Consider the following 24,108-nt stretch of genomic DNA (forward strand, 5'->3'; position numbering starts at 1 on the left):
GAAAATTTATATTTAAGGTAGAAAAAAAGCCAATCGCATTTTAGGGAAGTAAGTTTGAGTACCCCTAAATGATAATTTTCTTAATGTTATTGGAGATATGTTCTTTGTAGGTTTAATCTAGATATGGGAGGGAAATTTCAAAGCTCAAACTCAAAGGAAGAATGCAATCAGGAAAAAATGAAGAAATCCTTGCTGTCAGAACAATTGACAAAACCTCTCCCTGGCCTCACATAACTTTCTCTCTCAGAGGAAAGCTTTAACTTAACTTGACAGATCTTATGTCACGTTATTTAATTCGAAGCAACCAAAGCAGCCTTTGGTTGATTCCAGCAGGAAATTAATTAACTTGTTCGATATCGAGTAATTTCCAGAATCACTAAGAGTACAAGAGAACCAGTCTCAAAGGCAATGAAGTTAGAAACAATGCCCATAAACCATTTCTACCAATAAATATTAGATGTTGTCCTTGTAGTGTTGCTATTACTAAGACAGGCTAATCAATACTGCCCCTGGTACTGCTCGATTATTGTTCCTGGAAAATTGATCTGCATGCAGCACCATAGTCAAACTTGCCACCTTTACTAACATTATCAGCAGTTCTTCCACCTCTATTGCTACATCTTCACCATTGCTACCACCACCTATACCACTTACACCATTGCCACCACTAGCAAGGAGAGAATATTTGTCTTTTTCTTGGAGAAACTGGGTCAAGAGAAAGACCTCATTTTCTAGATGAAAGGGAGGCTGGGAAAATGAGTATTCATTATTCAGAAATGAGCTATGTTTCCCACCAAAACTCACAAAATGAGAATAATACAAATATAGAAAGGAATAACAGCACTGAGCAATCAAAAAATATTCAATGAGGTTCTTCTCCTACTAAAACTTCTAAATATGTATTTGGACACATACATCTATATGTATAATTACATATAGTACAAAACAACTATGCCTTGCACATCAAATACACACTCATTACCACCACAAAGACTTATTAGTTATCACATCCTGTTTCAAGATCTCTAGAGGATGCCCATGCCTTTTCTTTTTCCAAAATAATTCTGTCTCAATAATCTTTAAAATATAGACTAACATATAATGAGAGATACAGAGAGAGAGAGAAAAAGAAAGAAAAATGGTAATTAGTTTGTAGTGTGTGTGTGTGTGTGTACATGTAATCCTGCAAGAAGAACAATATGAGTATACCCTTCTTTGTATCTACAACTGGTTATAAGGCTATAGTTGGTATTTATGACCTCCATATCTCATTAACCATCCCATTTACTGATTCCCTATCCTTCAGCTAATACCTAATCTGGCCTGGGTTCTTTGCCTAAGTTTTTTATCTTAACCACACCCTGGAAGTCCTTCCTCTACGGTATTGCTTTTTATTCCATTTAATGAACATGCATGTATCAGAGACCTTCTGGCATCTATCTACTACTCCTTTCTGTCTCCTTTGTGTAGTAGTAAATCTCTTTCCTTTTGAGAGGCTAAATTATCCAAGCCAGTTGAGTATTTTTACCTCTCATTAAGTGGCAATATGAGCCTAAAATTGCCAGGCAGAAATCTCAGTTCAATGGAACTGTTATAGTATCTCCATGAAAGAATTTTCCTGGATATATTCAAACCTGTGAACAAGAATGCAGTGTTGTATACATAAGAAGCAAATACCATGAATATGAAAGAAAATGCATCATTCAATGAATTCAGAGCATTAAAGCCATCCTATAAGAGAGCACTACAACATCATAAGAATTTGACTCCCAGCCGTAACTGAGTTTTCTCAGTTTTATAAGACAAACTGCTTCTCAGTGTTAAAGTATATGGTAAACCCAGGAAATCCCATGCAAATCAGCTCATTGCACCACAAATATGTATCTTATGAATATTGATTGACTGAATAGCCTCAAAAAGCAAGATAATATCATCCATCCTGCTGGTAGACACAGACCCTAATTCAACAGAACAATTACTGTGTTGACTAGTTGAAAGAATTGCCTTAAGTGCTAACACAGCCGAACCTTAATTACTGTCATGGAATACCATATAACATGCTTCTATCCAAGGAATGTATCTTCATTATTATGAAGTAGAGGCTAGAGACACAGGGACAGGAATCAAACCTGAATGAATTCAAACTTTTGGATCTTGGACTTATGTTCTCATGATGCTATATAAGCCCCAAGAAAATTAAATGCTTACCTAGGGAGAGAGGACAAGAGGAGAATACAAAACATTGATTGAGCTTACCCTAAAGGGTAAACTCAAGAATAGTCTTCCACTACTGGCTAGAATAGGGACTTAAGACTGTGAGTAAGCTCAGTTTGAGGGAGATATGAGTCTCATAGAGTGAGAAATCTGTCCCTTATCTGCATTAGCAGTTTAGAATGATACCTTCTTAACAAACCTCCTCCAATCATGCTCTTATATATTTAGTCAGTTGCAAATGCCAAATTTAAATGATCATCAATTAAAACTCCCCCTGTATGTGCAAAGGCAATATTAAACTCTCACTAGACTGAATTAATTTCTGGAGGCAAGGGACCATGTCTTATTCACTTCTCTATTTCCTCTCAGCACCTTTGATAGTAAACTTAGCTCAGAAATAAATACTAAACAGTGCTAAATGAATGAATAAATAAATTAAGGAAGAAACACGTTAGCAGATTGAGTCTGTTAGTTGTGCAATGTCAACAGTAATGAACTGTTCCATTTTCCCCATTATTTTACACACAAACCCTTAATCTGAAAAAATTAAGCTGACTACAATTAAGAACATTTCTAAAATTAAACTAGAAGTCAGTAGACTCCCTTTCTCCTCAGTTTCTAAGTTACTCATTGTTCTAAGTCAGGAATTTAGACCAGAAAATGTAACCCTATCAGCCACTTGGCAGCAAAAGCTAATATCACAAGACAAGTGTTCTGAAATGGTACCCAAGTGACCCATAAATTCTGAAGCCAGGGACCACTCGCTTCATGTCTTCCTTACTTCCTACTTTGATTTTTGGTATTAAGTATCACTGTGTAACTATGCCTAAAATTAGATAGAAAGAGCCTTGTTCCAAGACTTGCTTTTCTTGCAATATGGTGACTTGAAAAGTTTTATTCACTGTGCCCTTTTACGCAGTTTCTACCAAGTAATTGTAGGAAATAACACAGGACATTTTCTCTAGCTGAAAAGCAGGAAATGTTAACACAGAGGGTTTGCATGGAGAATATGTCTTTAGAAAAATATATTTCCTATTATATTTCATGTTATGACACTTGCTCTAGAGGACCCCATGCAATTGACTCAAGGAATTTAACAAATAAGGAGGAAATTGAGCTAAACTTAATTTTTAAGTCAAAACATGAACATGTGTTTCTATTGCAATGCACTAAACAGGAGTTAGAGAAATATTGTGTAAGTGCCATAGGGGTAGCTGTTGATGATGAGGTATCATAAAAAATAATAGACTCAAAATACTGAGTCCTCACCTACCTTAAGACACAAAGGTGTTTTCCCCCCAGAGCCCATAAGCAACTACAATTCTCCAGAATAAGTAGACACAGAACATTTAAGAATACAAGAAGTTGGTCTTTAAAGCATTGCATTTTTCTAGGTTTCAATGGTATAAATGAACTCAAGTACCACAGGATGTAAATATCAATCACTCCTCCACAACCTCTCTCTTTGTTTCCATTGGAAGTCATTAATTAACACATCTTAGAGAACTTTCATGACTCAGAATCTAAGGAGAGTCCCCAAAACTATTATTTGGTGGAAGGGCTAGGAAAATCGAACAATTGTCATAGCAAGAAGAATTAGTAATCCATCCATTTACAGGAAAAAAATCTAAACAAGTAATAAATTTGTCTTGCCATTACAACATTATAAATTTATGACAAAAATCAGCCTATAATATTAGCAGAAAAAGTATTACTTCTTTAATCATGAAATTACCAATTTCGAAAAGTATTTCTAAGGTATTATAGAAAAGTTCAAGTATGGGAATATATACATGAAACCAAAAACCCTAATATTTGTCTTTGTAACAGGATCTTGAGGAAAAGATCAAAGCTGGAGACCTATATTTAGGAAACTTTTGCCTAAAACTTGTAGGGAATTTTTTACAAATATTAGCTATTAGATTACCTTCAGTGCAAGTTCAATATCTATCTCTACTCTCCTTTGGTTTGTACCATTTCCTTCACCTGAATTGCCTATGTCCATCTATCAAAATCCTATCATTGTTTTATCTCCCACCTCAAATGCAACTTCCTCCATATCTTCCCCAGTGTCTAATATAGAACTAGACACAAACACATCTTTTAAATGTACTCTCAGCTCTTCCAACACTATATTTTTACATCTTACATAATAATTATCATGCATTCTTTCAAGACAATCCCCTTGCAGTTTCCTCATCATGAATCTCTTCGGTTCTTCAGATACTTCTTTTTCCTCTTGTCTCTCTTCATCCTTTCTCTGGGCCTCCAATTCCATCAGGTCTTCATTAGTAAGCTCCTCGTGCTGCACAGCAAGGAGTTCAATGAAGTCGTCCTCACAGATCTAGCTCCAGCTTCTAGCTGAGGGTCTCTAAGTTGCTGAAGACCTCTTTGTACTCTCTCTTCATCCACCTTCTCAAATCCATGAAAATTGTGAACAAACTGCAAGCAAAAGTTCTTCCAAACCCCATTCATGGTGATGGCCATAACCTCATGCCAAGAAAAGTCAATGTTTCTTATGGCATTATAGATGTTATAGTTCTTCCAAAATTGTTGCAAGGTTGTTCCTGACTCATCACTCACCTTTACTGTCTGACAAAAAGTGTGATGTAAATAATATTTCTTGAAAGTTCCTATAACTCCCTGGCTCATAGGTTGGATGAGTGACTTAGTATTCAGTGGCATTGAGGTGAAAGTCATCCATGAATGGAGGGTTACCCGGAACACTGTCAAGCAGCAAAAGAATGTTGAATAGGATGTCCTTCTTGAAGCAATATTTCTTTACCTCCAAGAGAGAGTAGTGGAAAAACCAGTCCTAGAAAATGGCCTGTGTAACCCAGGCTTTGGGGTTACTCTTCCACACAAAGGAAGAGAGCTCTTGGCTATGTTTTTAAGGGCTCTTTTGTTCTCTGAATGAAAAACTAAGAGAAGCTTCAGCTTCATATCGCCAGATGCATTGCCACCAAACAACAGAGTTAGCCTATCCTTTGCTGCTTTATAGCCTGGCATCAACGTTTCCTCCTTACTGACGTAACTTCGGTCTGGCATCCTCTTCCTGTACAGTCCTGTCTCACCCACATTAAAAAACCTTGTTGGGTAATACGTACCTTCATCAATAATTTCTCGAAGGGTTTCAGGAAATTCCCAGGCAGCTACCATATCTGCACTTGCTGCCTCGCCACTTACTATTACATTGTGAAGGTTGGCTCTACCTTGAACCGATGAAACCAGCCATGGCTGGCATTAAAAGATGTACCCTCTGATTCTTCACCATGTTTCTTCTTCAAGTCTTCATAAAGCCTTTTAACTTTCTCTTGAATCAGCATTATGCTGAGGGGGACTCGATGCTGATGCTGATCCTGCATCCACACACTGAGAAGTTTCTCCATTTCCTCCATCACTTTTCCACACTTCTTCGATATTATTGTCAACATCACTTGCACAGCAGACTTCACATGTCCCATGATCTTGTCCTTATTATTTAGAATCATGCTGATGGTTGAACTATTTATGTTATAAGAATGAGCAACGTCTACTGTGTGTTCACCTCGCTCCACTCTTTCAATTATTTTCATTTTTGTTTCCATTGTTATTGCTTGGCACTTCTCAGCAGTACCAGCTACATCACTGCTGCTTTTACACCTGTTCTGGACATCCTAGGCTTGAAATAAAGATACTGTACTAATGTACTCTATACAGTACTCTACAGTAAAGTACACAAAAGCACAACCACTTGTAGAGGATGCACACACATGACAATGTATGCCAGACACGTGAACTAACTTACATAATTGAGCATACGAATGCATGTTCCTAGATTTGAAAGTTAACAACTTGAAGATTCGAAAGCAGGGGACTTACTGTAATAACTTATAGCAATTCCAACTCAAGATGTCTAAAGGAAGATTTACCAGCATGATAAAAATCCTAATTCCTTGAGCATTTACTACATTATTGAGTAAGTGTAATGTAAGACTAACTTAATTCTTACACAACACATGAGGTGGGTATTATTAGCTGCAATTTCTGAAAGGCATTGAAATTTAGCAAGGTTGATAATATAACTTGCCTTACTGTGTGAAGTTTGTAAGTTGTGAAGCCAGCTATCAAACCAAGCCTATATCTTTGAATCTCATTCTCTTAAAGGAATGCATTACATTTTCTTGAAAACCACTTACTCAAAGTAATTTTTGTAAGCCACAGTTATTACTCCCCATTGATTGTAGAATACAGTCCAAAATGTCTTAGCATTACATATAAAGCATTTTTTTTAACTCTCTGGCCTACTGTATCATAACCACACCCCTTTAACAATTTTATATCAGCCATACTAAACAATGTATATTTTCATACTAGCCCTGAGTTTTTCTCATTTAATCACTCTTTCTGCTATACTCCTTGTCTTATCTAGCTAATTCTCACCTGTATGTCAGATTTCACCTTAGAAATCACACTTATTTAAAAATATGAAGATATTAAAAAAAAGAGTTGTAAAAATTACGGGAAAATCAACATTGTGAAATCACTGAATTCAGTCAACAATATAAATAACATCTGGGGGGTGGGGAAGAATGAGCAGAATACTACTTTAAAACACATTAAGTTAAAAATAATGTACTGAAAGAAAATTATATCCATAACACATTAATGGAATTTCAGGAAAATGAGTTTGTGGAAATGTAAAAAGTGATTGTTAAAATATTAAAAATTTAGGGTTTCCCTGGTGGCGCAGTGGTTGAGAGTCAGTCTGCCGATGCAGGGGACACGGGTTCGTGCCCTGGTCTGGGAAGATCCCACGTGCCATGGAGCAGCTGGGCCCGTGAGCCATGGCCGCTGAGCCTGCGCGTCCGGAGCCTGTGCTCCTCAACAGGAGAGGCCACAACAGTGGCCTCGTACCACAAAAAAAAAAATTAAAAATTTAGCAAATGGACATAATAGCAGTATAAATGTAGCTAAAGATTACATTATTAACTACAAGGTAAAGGTATTCCCTCAGAGTGAAGTTTAAAACATAACTTCAGTTTTGTTATACCATTTAAAAAGTAACAAATATCTTGTATTATTTTATATACAGTTAGTTTACATTTAACCATTGTCTTTTAGTGTTTTCTTTAGTTTCTTTAGTGGATCAGGAAACAAAACAGGCATATATTTTAGTTATTTGATAAACCTCTTAGGTCTGTTTTATTCTCAAGTCTTCTCTTCCCTATTTTTCCTTGTGATTTTTTTTCTGGAGAGGTGTTATTGTGTTTTAAAGAACTGTGTTGTTTGTCCTGAAGAGTTTATTACAGTCATTATTTTGCTGAGTACATCTCTGCTTTGCCTATTAACATAATCTTCTATCCCCTGTATTTCTTAGAAATTGGTAGTTAGATTAGTGGCTCATTCCCTCATTAAATATTTGGTTACTCTGAGGTACAGTTTGTATAAGAAAGGCATGATAACATTTTTCCCTTTGTCGACTTCTAAACAATGATTTCCTTAGTAATCTCAAAGTTAACAAATGATTTTTTGGTACTATTATGAACATATAGATTTAAACATATTCTTGTTTAAAGCCATTTGAAGATACTACTTTTGTTGGTAACAACTTTTTCTCATCTTTGGTCTATGAGACTATTCAACATGGCTCCTGAGTGCTTTTTTGACATGACTCTTTGATAGCTTCTTGCTTTGTGGTATGAAAAGATGTTTTAGGTTCATCTTATACATTTCCTTGTTCCAGAACTAGAATAAACATGATAAAAACTATCTAAAAGCTCTGGGAATAAAACTATCGAATTTGACTGAAAAGTACAAAAGGAGCCTCAACTAAATAGATATATTTTACTTTTGCCAATAAATTAAAACCAAATTTATGAAATTACTGTGTAAATTCAAAGCAATTATGTAATATGCCAGCAGGAACTTGGAATTCTAAAGTTTAAAAGAACAGGAAATGTGCATTAATAGCCAAATCTTTGGAAAATTGTTCAAAAAATGTATATTATACATATGATTGTATTATATATTACAAATTATATATATTTGATATGTACCAATAATATATGTTAAAATATATGAAAGTATTTACTAATTAAATGCAAACAAAAATATCACTGTTTTACCAGAAGAATTAGTAAAAAGGAAAAAAATGTTTTAATGGAAATACAGCTTTATGATAAAATTGAAAATTCAAATCAATGGGAAAAGCATAGTTTATCTAATTTATCTATTAAATGCTCCTAATGGAATTAACAATCAAGTTGGAATAAATAATCCTTACCTCACACCATATTCAAAAAAATTTCAAATGGATTACAAGTTAAAATATATAAAACAAGTGTATAACACTACTAGAAGAAAACATTTTAAAAATCAAAGTATACATATACATTTTCTTAATGCTGATGTTCGGGGGGCTTTCCTAGCAAGAAACAATATTATATACACTAGAAAGTTACACAAAAATCAAAACTTTTCTATGTCAATGGATTTTATAATCAAAATTAAAGACAAGCAAATGACTGAAAGATAATATCTGAAATTAATATAATAGAAAAAATAATATCAGTTGTATATTGTCTACAAAAAAATTTATTTTAAATATAAAAGAATAGAGAGGGGGCTTCCCTGGTGGCGCAGTGGTTGAGAATCTGCCTGCCGATGCAGGAGACATGGGTTTGTGCCCCGGTCCGGGAAGATCTCACATGCCGTGGACGGCTAGGCCTGTGAGCCATGGTCACTGAGCCTGCATGTCTGGAGCCTGTGTTCCGCAACGGAGGGGCCACAATAGTGAGAAGCCCGTGTACCGCAAAAAAAAAAAAAAAAAAAAAGAATAGAGAGAACAAATTACAAAATAAATAGATATGGTCCATAAATCTGTAAATGACATTTAGACTATCTAGGAAGTAGAGAAATAAATGAGTTACTATCTTTTATACATAAAATTGAATTAAATTCAGTGGGTTGATAATAACTATTATCACCATGAATATGGGGAAATGGGCCCTGAAACTCACTGCCAGTGAGACAGTAATTTGTATAGCCTTTTTGAGAGAAATATAGTAGTACTGAATACAACTTTAGAGAAAATCATTGACTGAATAATTCCACGTTGGGGAATTTATCCTATAGATATAGGCATGTAACCTACATGCAACAAAGTTACATGTACAGCATATGTACCATAATACTGTTTGTCATACAAACACTGAAAACAACTTAAATATCTGACAGTAAGGGAATAACTAAATTATAGTGCATCCATACTATTTATTAAAATATGTGGTTAAATAGAGCAAGGAAATCTATAGCAGCTTGCAGAGAATTATATGCTAATCATTACTGTTAAGGAGAAAAAGCAAGCCACTGGAAAAATATATAGAATGCTCCCAGTTAAGTACTTTTTAAAAATGTATATATGTGTGAATACTCATATAGATATAAACCCATAGAAAAATCTGAATGGATACACACTAAACTGTATACAATGGATATTTCCAAGGAGAATAGTTTATGGAGAAGTAGGATTTCCTTTTTAGCTCTTTATACTTACCGAGTTTTTTCTTCACAAGTAGTATGCATCTTGAGTAATTAGAAAAAGAAATATTTCCTCATGATAAAATTGCTTTGAGATGAAGTTTTCAATTATTTTACAGCTTCAGTTTGGCTAGGACTGAAGGAAGAAGAAGATGTATGCTTTATGATTTATAGTAATCAAACATTATCTGGATGCCCAAAAGTAATTATTTACTGAAAATTAGAAAGTAAAAGAAATAGAGTATGTTATATGACCTCATAAGATTCTGCACTCTGCACCCATATTTACTCTGAAAGAGATCTGCATCCACATCAGATTCTTTTGAGAGTCCAAGGAAAAGAAAATATCTTTTTTCCAAGGAGAAAAATACAAAGGGACACACACACACACACACACACACACACACACACACACACACATAGATATTTCTTGCTGAGATATGAGTTCAATGATCTCCATTCTAGAAACTGCTAGTATGGAAATTACTGTGCCTTGGACAAGTCACTTAATTTCTCCTAGCTTCCATTTTCTCAATAGTAAGATAAACAAAGAGAGGCAGAGAGAGAGATAAAAGAAGGAGAAGGAGGAGGAGAGGGAGGAGGAAAAAGAAGAGAAAGAAAAGGAGGAAGAAAAAGAATTGCTTTTTTCCCTTAGAGATTTTTTTTTAATTTGGAGTTTATTACAAAATTTTAAAATATAAAATACATGAAGAATAGTATAATAAAACCCCATGTACCCATCACCTGTCTTATGTATTTACCTACTCAAAGCCAATTTTGTTTCATTAGTATCTAATTCCCTTCCAATCTTCCTCTAGATTATTTTGAAGCAGATCCCAGACATCATACCATTGCATCTATAAATACTTCAGCATGTAGACTTAAATGATGAATCAAGTATAAAATCATAATCACAAAACCAACATCTCACCTAAAAAGTTAATCACATCTCTCATTATTATTAAATACCCAATCAGAGTTCACATTTCCCTGACAATTTTGTTTTTCACAATTTTTTATGTTTATTTGATTGAATCAGATCAAAATAAAGATCACAGATGGCAATTTTTTGGTATATCTATAAAATTTATTTTAACATAGATTCCCTTCCCTCAATCATCCTCCTCCCACACTTGCAATTTATTTATGGTAGAAACTATGTTGTTTGTCTTATAAGTTTACCACAGTCTGAATTTTATTGATGACATGTCTGTTGTGTCAATTACTAAGCTTCTCTGTTCCTTATATTTCCTGTAAATTGATGGTTAGACCTAAAGGCTTGATAAGATTCAGATTCAATTGTTTGGAAAAATTACTATATACATGGTATTATTTGCTGCTATCAGGAGCTACATAGTTTCTTGTTGTCTACCTTGTGATCTGAGTCTCCATTCAGGTTCACTGCCTAGACTCTTAGACATGTACAGTCCTGAAAAAATTTAAGGTTTTATGTTGTAAAATTTGTTTTCACAAGTTGACGGCTTAGTACTAGTCTCTCCATTTTACTGTGGAAACATCTATGACTCAGATGTGTGAATAGTAGAGCCAAGATGAACCTAAACAACTCCATCCATCTCACTAAAATGCCAAAAATATTATTACCCCACTCTCACTCTATTCCTCCATACACGCAGTTATTTTTCTTTTAGAAAAAAAATTTTTTGCACTTATTTAGGTATAAGGAATTTTATGCTTATCCCCAAACTAATTTGCTGGTGGGGTGGTGGTAGGAGCAGGGGGAACAGGTATATTCTGTCTTATATGGAAGAAAAGATGTACAGTTAATTTCTTATTACCTGTGGTAATATGTGGTAAGCACAGGTATGTGCTTATTCTTACATTCCTTTAAACCATGTGTATCAGTTACAACAATAAATGTAAGTAATAAGATAAAACAAAAGGAAGAAAAATATTCTACAACTGTGTCTATCTCAGTGTGGCTTCAATGAAGGACAGGGCAAAGTTATAGATCCTCTAAAGACCAATAACAAATATTTGGGGTATACTAGTAAAAAAATAAATTATATTATTTCCAATTAAATTATGTTGGAATTAACACATAGAGTATCAGACCTCCCATTCATCAGAAGAGAGTGACAAGTATGATTACTCTCTTTTCATTTTTGCTTTAAATTTTCATTTATTTATTCAGTAACTTACCTAACAAACAGGTATCGGGTGTCTACTATTGTAGTAGATATTTTGCCAGGAGATTTACATAAATAATAAACAAAATTAATAATCTAGAAAGTAAAACAGCCAAACAACCACAGAGATAATCCTTAAATTATAAGGAGAGGCAAACGACGTTATAAGAGAATATACTGGAGAACTTGACCTAGACTGGAGGATCAGAGACTGTTTTCCTGTATAAGAGGGAAGCCAAATTGGCACAGGTTGTGCAGTGAATGGAAAATAAGGAAAAATAAACATCTCTTTTCAAAAGTTTCCTGTAAAGGGGAAGAGAAAGTAAAATCTGAGTTGAAGGATGAAGGATGAATTGAACAGATAATATGGTGAGGGAACAGAAAGTGCATTCCAGTGAGCATAAAAACACTGGGCAAAAGCCCTAGATCCACAAAGAGGAATCATGTGATTGTGGCTGGAGTATTTTAAAATTATGGGATGGAATATGAGATGAAACTGGAGAGTTAGAGAGTGACAGGATCAATCAGGCATTATGTTATCTGACTATATATCCCAGTTTTCACTGATTATTCCAGGTTCATGTAAGTAGTTCTAACATATCTATTAATAGTTCCCCCTTTCACTTTAAAAAGTGTCCCATTTTGGACACTTATTAGCTATATAGTACCCCTATTTATAGGCCATCCTACAAAATTTATCCCAAGAACAACTGAAAATGTTTAACCAAAGAAGTAGCATGATCAAATTTGATTGTAAAAAAAAAAAAAAATCATTCTGGCTTCAACAATTGGATTGTGTTGTATAGGTACAAGATTTTGGAGGACTAGTTAGTGGTTCTTGAAGAAGTTCAGGCAAGAGTTGAAAATGACTTTGACAAAAGAGTTGCTTACACATGAAGAGCTGGATTGATTTGAGGGATATTTAGGATACTAGATAGAGAAAATTGGTGATATATTGAAAATGGGTATCAGAGATAAGGTGGAAGCATTATTAAGGATTGATATCCAGGTTTTCTTTTTCTGTGTGTTGGGTGATGCTACAAAGTTGTGGTACAAAAATAGATAAAGAAGGAGTGTGACCAAGATGGAGGAATACGAAGAGGCTGAGCTCACCTCCTCCCACAGGCAAACCAAAATTACAACTATTTACAGAGCAACTATTTAATAGAATTACCTGAACTATTTAATAAAGTAGCTGAAAATATTTTCCACAAGTAAAGATACAAAGAAGGAACCAAAATAAGATGGGTAGGAGGAGCAGAGATATGGTATAATCAAAACCCATGCCACTGGGTAGAAGACCTATAAATAGGAGGATTATCACAACTGCAGAGGTTCTCACCAAGGAACAAGGGATTCAAGCTCCACATTGGGCTCCCCAGCCATGGGGTCCTGCACCGGGAAGTTGAGTTCCCAGGAGGCCTGGCTTTGAAAGTCAGCAGGGCTTGCCTACCAGAAAAATGGATGGCTATAAGAAACAGAGACTCTGCTTTTAAAGGATACTCACAAAACCTCACACACTCCTAGTTCTAGTGCAGAGGCAGTGATTTGACAAGAGCCTGACTCAGACCCATTTACTGATCTTAGAGAGCTTCCCAGAGAGTCAGAAGGCAACTGGGACTCTCCCTTTGGACATAGATACTGGCAACATTCATTTTTGGGAATTCATTTTACCAGGAGAACACTAAAGCTGGCAAATGCCATTTAGGAGTCCACCCTGTAGCCACTTAAACCAGGTCCTTACCTGCCCACCAGCAGGCTGGTACCAGCCCTGGGAACAACTGGGTCCCATGGTTAGCCACATTGGCATCCAGACTCTCCATCTGCAGGTGGGCATCAGCCCCAGGTCCCCCAGATTGTTCAGCCAGCCATGCTGGAACCTGGCCCCCAAGCACCAGTGGACTGGCAGCTACCACACAAGGCAGGGCCTGGTAGCCAGCTGGGTCAGGGCCCAGCCCCACCTACCAGTAGTCAGCCCCACCACAACAGAAAGGCCCATGCAACCCATGTAGGGGCATCTCTAGAGCATATAGCTCTGATACTAGAGGAGAGTATGCTGCTGGCTCCATAGGACACCTCCTACATTAGGCCACTTCTCCAAGATTAGGAAAGATAACTGACCTAACAATTATATAGAAATAAACATAGAGAATTAGGCAAAATGAGGAGACAAGGAATATGTTCCAAATGAAGGAACAAGACAAAACTTCAGAAGAAGTACTAAGCAAGACAAAGATAAGCAATCTACTTGATAAAGAGTTCAAAGTAATGATCACAAAGATACTCAACAAATTTGGAAGAAGAATGATGAACACAGTGAGAAGTTTAACAAAGAGTTAGAAAATATAAAGAAGAACCAAACAGACCTGAAGAACACAATAAATGAAACTAAAAATAAAGACATTAGAAGAAATCAACAGTAGATTAGATGATGCAGATAAATGTATCAATGAACTGGAAGATAGAGTAGTGGAAATCACACAAGTGGAATAAAAAAGAGAAAAAAAAATTTAAAGATAATTTAAGAGACTTCTGGGAAAACATCATGTACTGACTTGCATTATGGGGGTACCAGGTGGAGAAGAGAAAGAGAAAGGGGCAGAGAACTTATTTGAAGAAATAATAGCTAGAAACTTCCCTAACCTGGACAAGGAAGCAGAAATCCATGTCCAAGAAGCACAGAGATTCCCAAACAAGATGAATCCAAAGAGGTCCAAACAAGACACATTAAAATTAAAATGAAAAAAATTAAAGATAAAGAGAGAATCTTAAAAACAGCAAGAGAAAAGTAGCTAGTTACCTATGAGGAAACTCCTATATGTAAGTAGGCCAAAGGGAAGTGTCACAATATATTCAAACTGATGAAAGGAAAACTTACAACCAAGAATACTCTATCTTAAAAGGCTATCATTCAGATTTGAGGAAGAGAGCAAGTGTTTTACAGACAAGCAAAAACTAAGAGTTCAGCACCATTAAGGCAGACTTACAAGAAATGTTAAACGGACTTCTCTAAGTGAAAAATAAAAGACCACAAGTAGAAATATGAAAATTATTAAAGGAAAAATCTCATTAGTAAAGGCAAACATACAGTAAGAGTAGTAGATTCACCATTTATAAAGCTATTAGGAATGTTAAAAGACAAAAGTAGTAAAATCATCTATATCCACAGCAAGGAAACTATCAGCAAAACTAAAAGACACCCCATTAAATGGGAGAAGATATTTATAAACAATATATCTGATAAAAGGGTTTATATCTAAATATGCCAAGAAGTCATACAAATCAACATTCAGAAAACAAACAGTACAATTAAAAAATGGGCAGAGGACCTGCATAGACATTTTTCCAAAAAAGACACACAGATGGCCAAAAGACATATGAAAAGATGCTCAACTTTACTAATCATCAGGGAAATGCAAATCGAAATCACAATGAGATTTCATCTCACATCTGTTAGAATGGCTATCATCAAAAAGACAACAAATAACAAGTGTTGGCAAGGATGTGGAGAAAAGGGAACATTTGTGCAATGTTGGTGGGAATGTAAATTGGTACAGCCACTATAGAAAAAAAAAGTATGAAAGTTCCTCAAAAAATTAAAAATAGAACTACCATATGATCCAGGAATTCTATTTCTGGGTATTTTTCTTAAGAAAAAAAAATACTAATTCAAAAAGACATATGCACCTCTCTGTTCATTGCAGCATTATTTACAATAGCTGAGATATGGAAAAAACCTAAATGCCCACAGATAGATGAATGGATAAAAAGATGTGATACACACACACACACACACAATATTATTCAGCCATACAAAACGAATGAAATCTTTCCACTTGCAACAACATGGATGGACCTCGAGAATTTTATGCTATGTGAAATAAGTCAGACAGAGAAAGACAAATACCATATGATTTCACTTATATATAAAATCTAGAAAGCAAAACAAAAAATTATAACAAAACAGAAATAGATACAGAGAACAAGCTAGTTATTGCCAGAAAGGAGGGGGTGGGGGATGAGTGAAATACTTGAGGGAGATTAACAGGTATAAATGTCCTGTTATATAGTAAAAAAGTAATGGGGATGTAATGTACAGCATAGGGAATATAATCAAAAATATTGTAATGTTTTTTGTGCTATGACAGATGGTATCTAGACTTATCACAATGACCATTTTTAATGTATTAAATATCAAATCACTGTATTATACATCTGAAACTAATGTAATGTTGTAAGTAAATTATACTTCAATAAAAACATAAAGAAAGCAGATAATGGGCTCAATTAGATTTGCATTTTTGCCAGATTGGTGAGTTGAACAAGCTAAAGAACAAGGATGTTACAGATATTAGCATGACTCTTACTTAATTAGGAACCATGGAATGTAAGCTGGATAAGGAAGACAGAAAAGAAGGGAGAAAGCTGATGGATTAGGAATGAGCTCAGGACTCAATGGCTTGGAGGCCCTTGTGATACCAAAGAAATATCATAACTGGACAAAATGATCAAGCAAGCTGGAATACTATGAACTTTCTTTGAAGAGCAAAAGTCTTGGGGCTTCCCTGGTGGCGCAATTGTTGAGAGTCCACCTGCCGATGCAGGGGACACGGGTTCGTGCCCCGGTCTGGGAAGATCCCACGTGCCGAGGAGCAGCTGGGCCGGTGAGCCACGGCCGCTGAGCCTGCGCGTCCGGAGCCTGTGCTCTGCAACAGGAGAGGCCACAACAGTGAGAGGCCCGCGTACCGCAAAACAAACAAACAAAAAAAAACAAACAAAAAAAACCAGTTGTGGTTCTAGTTCTGCTAGGACATTTCATCATTTATCCAATATTTATTGAATACTGTAAAGTTCAATATTCTGGGGATACAAAGATGAAAACAACAGTGAGAGGCCCGCGTACAGCAAAAAAAAAAAAAAAAATGTCTTAATGATAACAAGGTAGTGAGTATGACTTCAAGAATGTGTGACCAAGAGGACCAACTCCTCTGCTCCTCTCACATCTCATCTAAAACTTCACCTTTTCTCTCCTGGATTAATGAAGCACTCTAGCTGTTCTCCTTACTTCTACATATATAATACTTTATTCCTCTTATCATAGAATAATCTATATTCTGCACTTCAACCAGAGTAATCCTTTTAAAATGTAAATCATCTTATATGTCTCTTGGTAAAAACCCTCCAAAGACTTCTTAGAATAAGTTCAAAATTGCTTCCACCTGTAAGGTTATATGTATCTGTCTTCTGGCTACCTCTCCAATTTCATTCTGTCACTCTTTCCCTCTGTTCCAAGAGTGGGCTTCTTGCTCTCTCTACAACATAAGCAAGTACTGCTTCAGGTACGATACTCTTGCTGTTCCGTTGGTTCCCTCCCAAGATGTTGATCACCCCTTAGATCACTGAAAACTTTGCTTAAATGTCACTCCTCAGAGTCCTTTCCTGACCACTCTATCTAAAGTAGCATTCTTTGTGTCTTTGTAATATTTCATTTCACATCATTTAAATACCTGACATTATATTACATAGTTATTTATTATATTTCAAGCCTTTTCCAGTGAAATGTAAACTCTTTAAGGGTGGAAGATTTTTAGTTCACTGCATGTGAAGACCAGGAGCTTGATGAATATTTATTGTCTAAAATCCCAAGCAGGAAATAAGGAGATCAAGAACTGAACACCCAGGTTTTGAAAGGGTAACCACAGGCATGTTGAGGTTTCCCAAACTGGACAAAAGTTATCAGGTATGTGAACAGTGGCAGGGAACTATATAAAAGACAGTAATAAAGAAGGGAAGAAGAATTTTATATCTCAGTGTGTTATTGTTTCAGTAGTTTAGTGGTCAAGCTAAATTTTGTTGGCTCTCATACACTTTGTATTTTCCTCCTACAAATGATTCAGGCTTTTGTTCAGAATTAATAAATATGAGTACATATTTACCTTGAGTATGATTTATTACACATCTTCCTATGGAGTTCTTCAGATGGAGTTCTTTAAGCATTAATCATTAAGGAAATTTTCATACAAGAGCAAGTGACTCTCAAAGGATGGCTTGAGAGACCTTCAAGATGGTGGAGGAGTAAGACGTGGAGATAACCTTCCTCCCCACAAATACATCAGAAATACATCTACATGTGGAACACCTCCTACAGAACACCTACTGAATGCTGGCAGAAGACCTCAGACTTCCCAAAAGGCAAGAAACTCCCCACGTACCTGGCTAGGGCAAAAGAAAACAGAGACAAAAGTATAGGGACAGGACCTGCATCTCTGGGAGGGAACTGTGAAGGAGGAAAAGTTTCCACAGCCTAGGAAGCCCCTTCACTGGTGGAGATGGTGGGTGGCAGCGGGGAAGCTTCGGAGCCACAGAGGAGAGTGCAGCAATAGGGGTACAGAGGGCAAAGCGGAGAGATTCCCGCACAGAGGATTGGTACTGACCAGCACTCACCAGCCTGAGAGGCTTGTCTGCTCACCCACTGGGGCAGGTGGGGGCTGGGAACTGAGGTTCTGGCTTCGGAGGTCAGATCCCAGGGAGAGGACTGGGGTTAGCTGCATGAACACAGCCTGAAGGGCACTAGTGCACCACAGCTAGCCAGGAGGAAGTCGGGGGAAAAGTCTGGAACTGCCTAAGAGGCAAAAGACCATTATTTCCTGGTGTGCAAGGAGAGGGGATACAGAGCACCGACTAAATGAGCTCCAGAGATGGGCACGAGCCATGACTATCAGCACGGACACCACTGAAGGGTTTAAAACGTTAAGGCTGCTGCTGCAGCAAGCAAGAATCCTGTGTGCAAGCAGAGGTCACTATCCACACCTCCCTTCCTGGGAGCCTGTGCAGCCTGTCACTGCCAGGGTCCCATGATCCAGGGACAACTTCCCCAGGAGAACGCACAGCATGCCTCAGGCTGTTGCAATGTCATGCCAGTTTCTGCGGCCGCAGGCTTTCCCCGCATTCTGTACCCCTCCTTCCCACTAGCCTGAGTAAGCCAGAGCCCCCTAATCAGCTGCTACCTTAACACCGTCCTGTCTGAGTGAAGAATGGATGCCCTCAGGCGACCTACATGCAGAGGGGCCAAATCAAAAGCTGAAACCCAGGAGCTCTGCGAACAAAGAAGAGAGAGAGAAATTTCTCCCAGCAGCCTCAGGAGCAGCAGATTAAATCTCCATAATCAACTTGATGTATGCTGCATATGTGGAATACCTGAATAGACAATGAATCATCCCAAAATTGAGGTGGTGGACTTTGGAAACAACTGTAGACTTGGGGTTTGCTTTCTGCATCTAAGTTGTTTCTGGTTTTATGTTTACCTTAGTTTAGTATTTAAAGTTTATTATCATTGGTAGATTTGTTTATTGATTTGGTTGCCCTCTTCATTTTTGTTATATATAGATATATATTTTTTCTTTTTCTCTTTTTGTGAATGTGTATGTGTATTCTCCTTTGTGTGATCTTGTCTGTATAGCATTGCTTTTACCATTTGTCCTAGGGTTCTCTCTGTTTTTGTTTTTTTGTATAGTTTTTAGGGCTTGTTACCATTGGTGGATTTGTTTTTTGTGTTGGTTGCTCTTTTCTTTCTTTCTTTTCTTACTTTAAAACTTTATTTTCAATAATAATTTTTATTTTTTATTTTAATAATGTTATTTTATTTTACTCTATTTTATTTTAAGTTATTTATTTTTCTTTCTTTATTTTCTTCTCCCTTTTCTTCTGAGCTGTGTGGCAGACAGGGTCTCAGAGCTCTGGGTGGGTGTCAGGCCTGTGCCTGTGAGGTGGGAGAGCAGAGTTCAGGACACTGGTCCAACAGAGACACCCCAGCTCCATGTAATATCAAATGGTGAAAGCTCCCCCAGTGACCTCCATCTCAACACAAAGACCCAGTTCCACTCAAAAACCAGCAAGCTACAGTGCTGGACACCCTATGCTAAACAACTAGCAAGAGAGGAACAGAACCCCAGCCATTAGCAGAGAGGCTACCTAAAATCATAATAAGGTCACAGACACCCCAAAACACACCACCAGATGTGGTCCTACCGACCAGAAAGGCAAGATCCAGTCTCATCCACCAGAACACAGGCACCAGTCCCCTCCACCAGGAAGCCTACAAAACCCACTGAACCAAATAACCCACTGAAACAAATTACCCACTGGGGGAGACACCAAAAACAATTGGGACTACAAACCTTCATCCTGTGCAAAGGGGACTCCAAACATAGTAAGTTAAGCAAAATCAGAAGACAGAGAAATACACAGCAGATGAAAGAGCAAGGTAAAAACCCACCAGATCAAACAAATGAAGAGGAAATAGGCAGTCTACCTGAAAAAGAATTCAGAGTAATGATAGTAAAGATGATCCAAAATCTTGGAAATAAAATGCAGAAAATACAAGAAACATTTAAAAAGGACCTAGAAGAACCAAGAGCAAACAAACAATGACAAACAAAAAAATAAATCAAATTAAAAATTCTCTAGAAGGAAACAATAGCAGAATAACTGAGACAAAAGAATGGATAAGTGACCTGGAAGATAAAAGACTGAAAATAACTATCACAGAGCAGAGTAAAGAAAAAAGAATGAAAAGAATTGAGGACAGTCTCAGAGACCTCTGGGACAACATTAAATGCACCAACATTCAACTTATAGGGGTCCCAGAAGGAGAAGAGAAAAACAAAGGGACTGAGAAAATATTTGAAGAGATTATAGTTGAAATCTTCCCTAATATGGGAGAGGAAATAGTCAATCAAGTCCAGGAATGCAGAGAGTCCCATACAGGAAATATCCAAGGAGAAACATGCCAAGACACATATTAATCAAACTATCAAAAATTAAATACAGGGTAAAATTATTAAAAGCACCAAGGGAAAAACAGCAAATAACATACAAGGGAAGCCCCATAAGGTTAACAGCTGATCTTTCAGCAGAAACTCTGCAAGCAAGAAGGGAGTGGCAGGACATATTTAAAGTGATGAAAGGGAAAAATGTACAGCCAAGATTACTCTACCCAGCAAGGATCTCATTCAGATTCGACAGAGAAATTAAAACTTTACGGACAAGCAAGTGCTAAGAGAATTCAGCACCACCAAACCAGCTTTACAACAAATGCTAAAGGAACTTCTCTAGGCAGAAAACACAAAAGAAGGAAAAGACCTACCATAACAATCCCCGCAAAATTTAAAAAATGGTAATAGTAACATACATATCGATAACTACATTAAATGTAAATGGATTAAATGCTCCAACCAAATGACACAGACTGGCTGAATGGATACAGAAACAAGACCCATATATATGCTGTCTACAAGAGACCAACATGAGACATAGCGACACATACACACTGAAAGTGAGGGAATGGAAAAACTTATGCCATGCAAATGGAAATCACAAGAAAGCTGGAGTAACAATTCTCATATCGGACAAAATAGACGGTAAAATGAAGACTATTACAAGAGACAAGGAAGGACACTACTTAATGATCAAGGGATTAATCCAAGAAGAATATATAAAAATTGTAAATATTTATGCACCCAACATAGAAGCACCTCCATACATAAGGCAAATGCTAACAGCCTTAAAAGGGGAAATTAACAGTAACAATATCATAGTAGGGGACTTTAACACCACACTTTCACCAATGGACAGATCAACCAAAATGAAAATATATAAGGAAACACAAGCATTAAATGACACATTAAATAAGGCAGACTTAATTGATATTTACAGGACATTACATCCAAAAAGAACAGAACACACTTTCTTCTCAAGTGCTAATGGAACACTCTCCAGGATAGACCATTTCTTTGGTCACAAATCAAGCATTGGTAAATATAAGAAAATTGAATTCATATCGAGTATCTTTTCTGACCACAATGCTATGAGACTGGATACCAATTACTGGAAAAAATCTGTAAAAATTACAAACACATCGAGGCTACACAATACACTACCAAATACTCAAGAGATCACTGAGGAAATCAAAGAGGATATCAAAAAATACATAGAAACAAATGACAATGAAAACACGACATTCCAAAGAAACATCTCAAATTAACAACCTAACCGTACACCTAAAGCAATTAGGAAAGAAGAACACAAATAATACAAAGTTAGCAGAAGGAAAGAAATCATAAAAATCAGATCAGAAATAAATGAAAAAGAAATGAAGGAAAAGATAGCAAAGATCATTAAAACTAACAGCTGGTTCTCTGAGAGGATAAACAAAATTGATAAACCATAAGGCAGACTCACCAAGAAAAAAGGAAGAAGACTCAAATCAATAGAATTAGAAATGAAAAAGAAGTAAAAACTGACACTGCAGAAATACAAAGGATCATGAGAGATTCCTACAAGCAACTCTATGCCAATAAAATGGACAACCTGCAACAAAGGGAAAAATTCTTTAAAAAGTAGAATCTTCCAAGACTGAACCAGGGAGAAATAGAAAGTATAAACAGACCAGTCACAAGTACTGATACTGAGACACTGATTAAAAATCTTCCAACAAACAAAAACCCAGGACCAGATGGCTTCACAGGCAAACTCTATCAAAAATTTACAGGACAGCTAACACCTATCCTTCTCAAACTCTTTCAAAATATTACAGAGGGAGGAACACTCACAAATTCATTTTATGAGGACACCATCACCCTGATACCAAAACAGACTAAGATGTCACAAAGAAAGAAAACTACAGGCCTATATCACTGATGAACATAGATGCAAAACTCCTCAACAAAACACTAGCAAACAGAATTCAACAGCATATTAAAAGGATCGTACACCATGATCATGTGGCGTTTATCCCAGGAATGCTAGGATTCTTCAATATTTGCAAATCAATCAATGTGATACACCATATTAACAAACTGAAGGAGAAAAAACATTTGATCATCTCAATATATGCAGAAAAGCTTTCGACAAAATTCAGCACCCATTTATGATAAAAACTCGCCAGAAAGTAGGCATAGAGGGAACTTACCTCAATATAATGAAGGCCACATATGACAAACCCACAGCCAATATCGTTCTCAATGGTGAAAAACTGAAACCATTTCCTCTAACAACAGGAACAAGACAAGGTGGTCCACTCTCAGCACTATTATTCAACATCGTTTTGGAAGTATTAACCACAGCAATCAGAGAAGAAAAAGAAATAAAAAGAATCCAAACTGGAAAAGAAGTAAAGCTCTCACTGTTCGTAGTTGACATGATACTATACATAGAGAAGCCTAAAGATGCTACCAGAAAACTACTAGAACTAATCAATGAATTTGGTAAAGTAGCAGGATCCAAAATTAATGCACAGAAATCTCTTGCATTCCTGTACACTAATGATGAAAAATGTGAAACAGAAATTAAGGAAACACTCACATTTACCACTGCAAGAAAAAGAATAAAATACCTAGGAATAAAACTACCTAAGGAGAGAGGAAGATGGCAGAAGAGTAAGACGCAGAGATCACCTTCCTCCCCACAGATACACCAGAAATACATCTACACGTGAAACAACTCCTACAGAACACCTACTGAATGCTGGCAGAAGACCTCAGACCTCTCAAAAGACAAGAAACTCCCCACGTACCTGGGTAGGGCAAAAGAAAAAAAGAAAAAACAGAGACAAAACAATAGGGACGGGACCTGCACCAGTGGGAGGGAGCTGTGAAGGAGGAAAGGTTTCCACACACTAGGAAGCCCCTTCCCGTACGGACACTGTGGGTGGCGGAGGTGGGGAGCTTTGGAGCCGTGGAAGAGAGCGCAGCAACAGAGGTGTGGAGGGCAAAGCGGGGAGATTCCCGCAAAAAGGATTGGTGCTGACCGGCACTCACTATCCCGAGAGGCTTGTCTGCTCACCCGCCGGGGCGGGCGGGGCTGCGAGCTGAGGCTCGGGCTTTGGTAGGAGTGCAGGGAGAGGACTGGGGTTGACGGCGTGAACACAACCTGAAGGGGTTAGTGCACCACGGCTAGCCGGGAGGGAGTCCAAGAAAATGTCTGGAGCTGCCGAAGAGGCAAGAGACTTTTTCTTCCCTCTTTGTTTCCTGGTGCACGAGGAGAGGGGATTAAGAACGCTGCTTAAAGCTGCTCCAGAGACGGTCACGAGCCGCGACTAAAAGCACGGACCCCAGAGACGGGCATGAGATGCTAAGGTTGCTGCTACCTCCACCAAGAAGCCTGAGTGCGAGCACAGGTCACTATCCACACCTCCCTTCTGGGGAGCATGTGCAGCTCGCCACTGCCA

The sequence above is a fragment of the Grampus griseus genome (genome assembly GCF_964374135.1).
Source record: "Grampus griseus genome assembly, chromosome: 11".
NCBI classification, from domain to species: domain Eukaryota; kingdom Metazoa; phylum Chordata; class Mammalia; order Artiodactyla; family Delphinidae; genus Grampus; species Grampus griseus.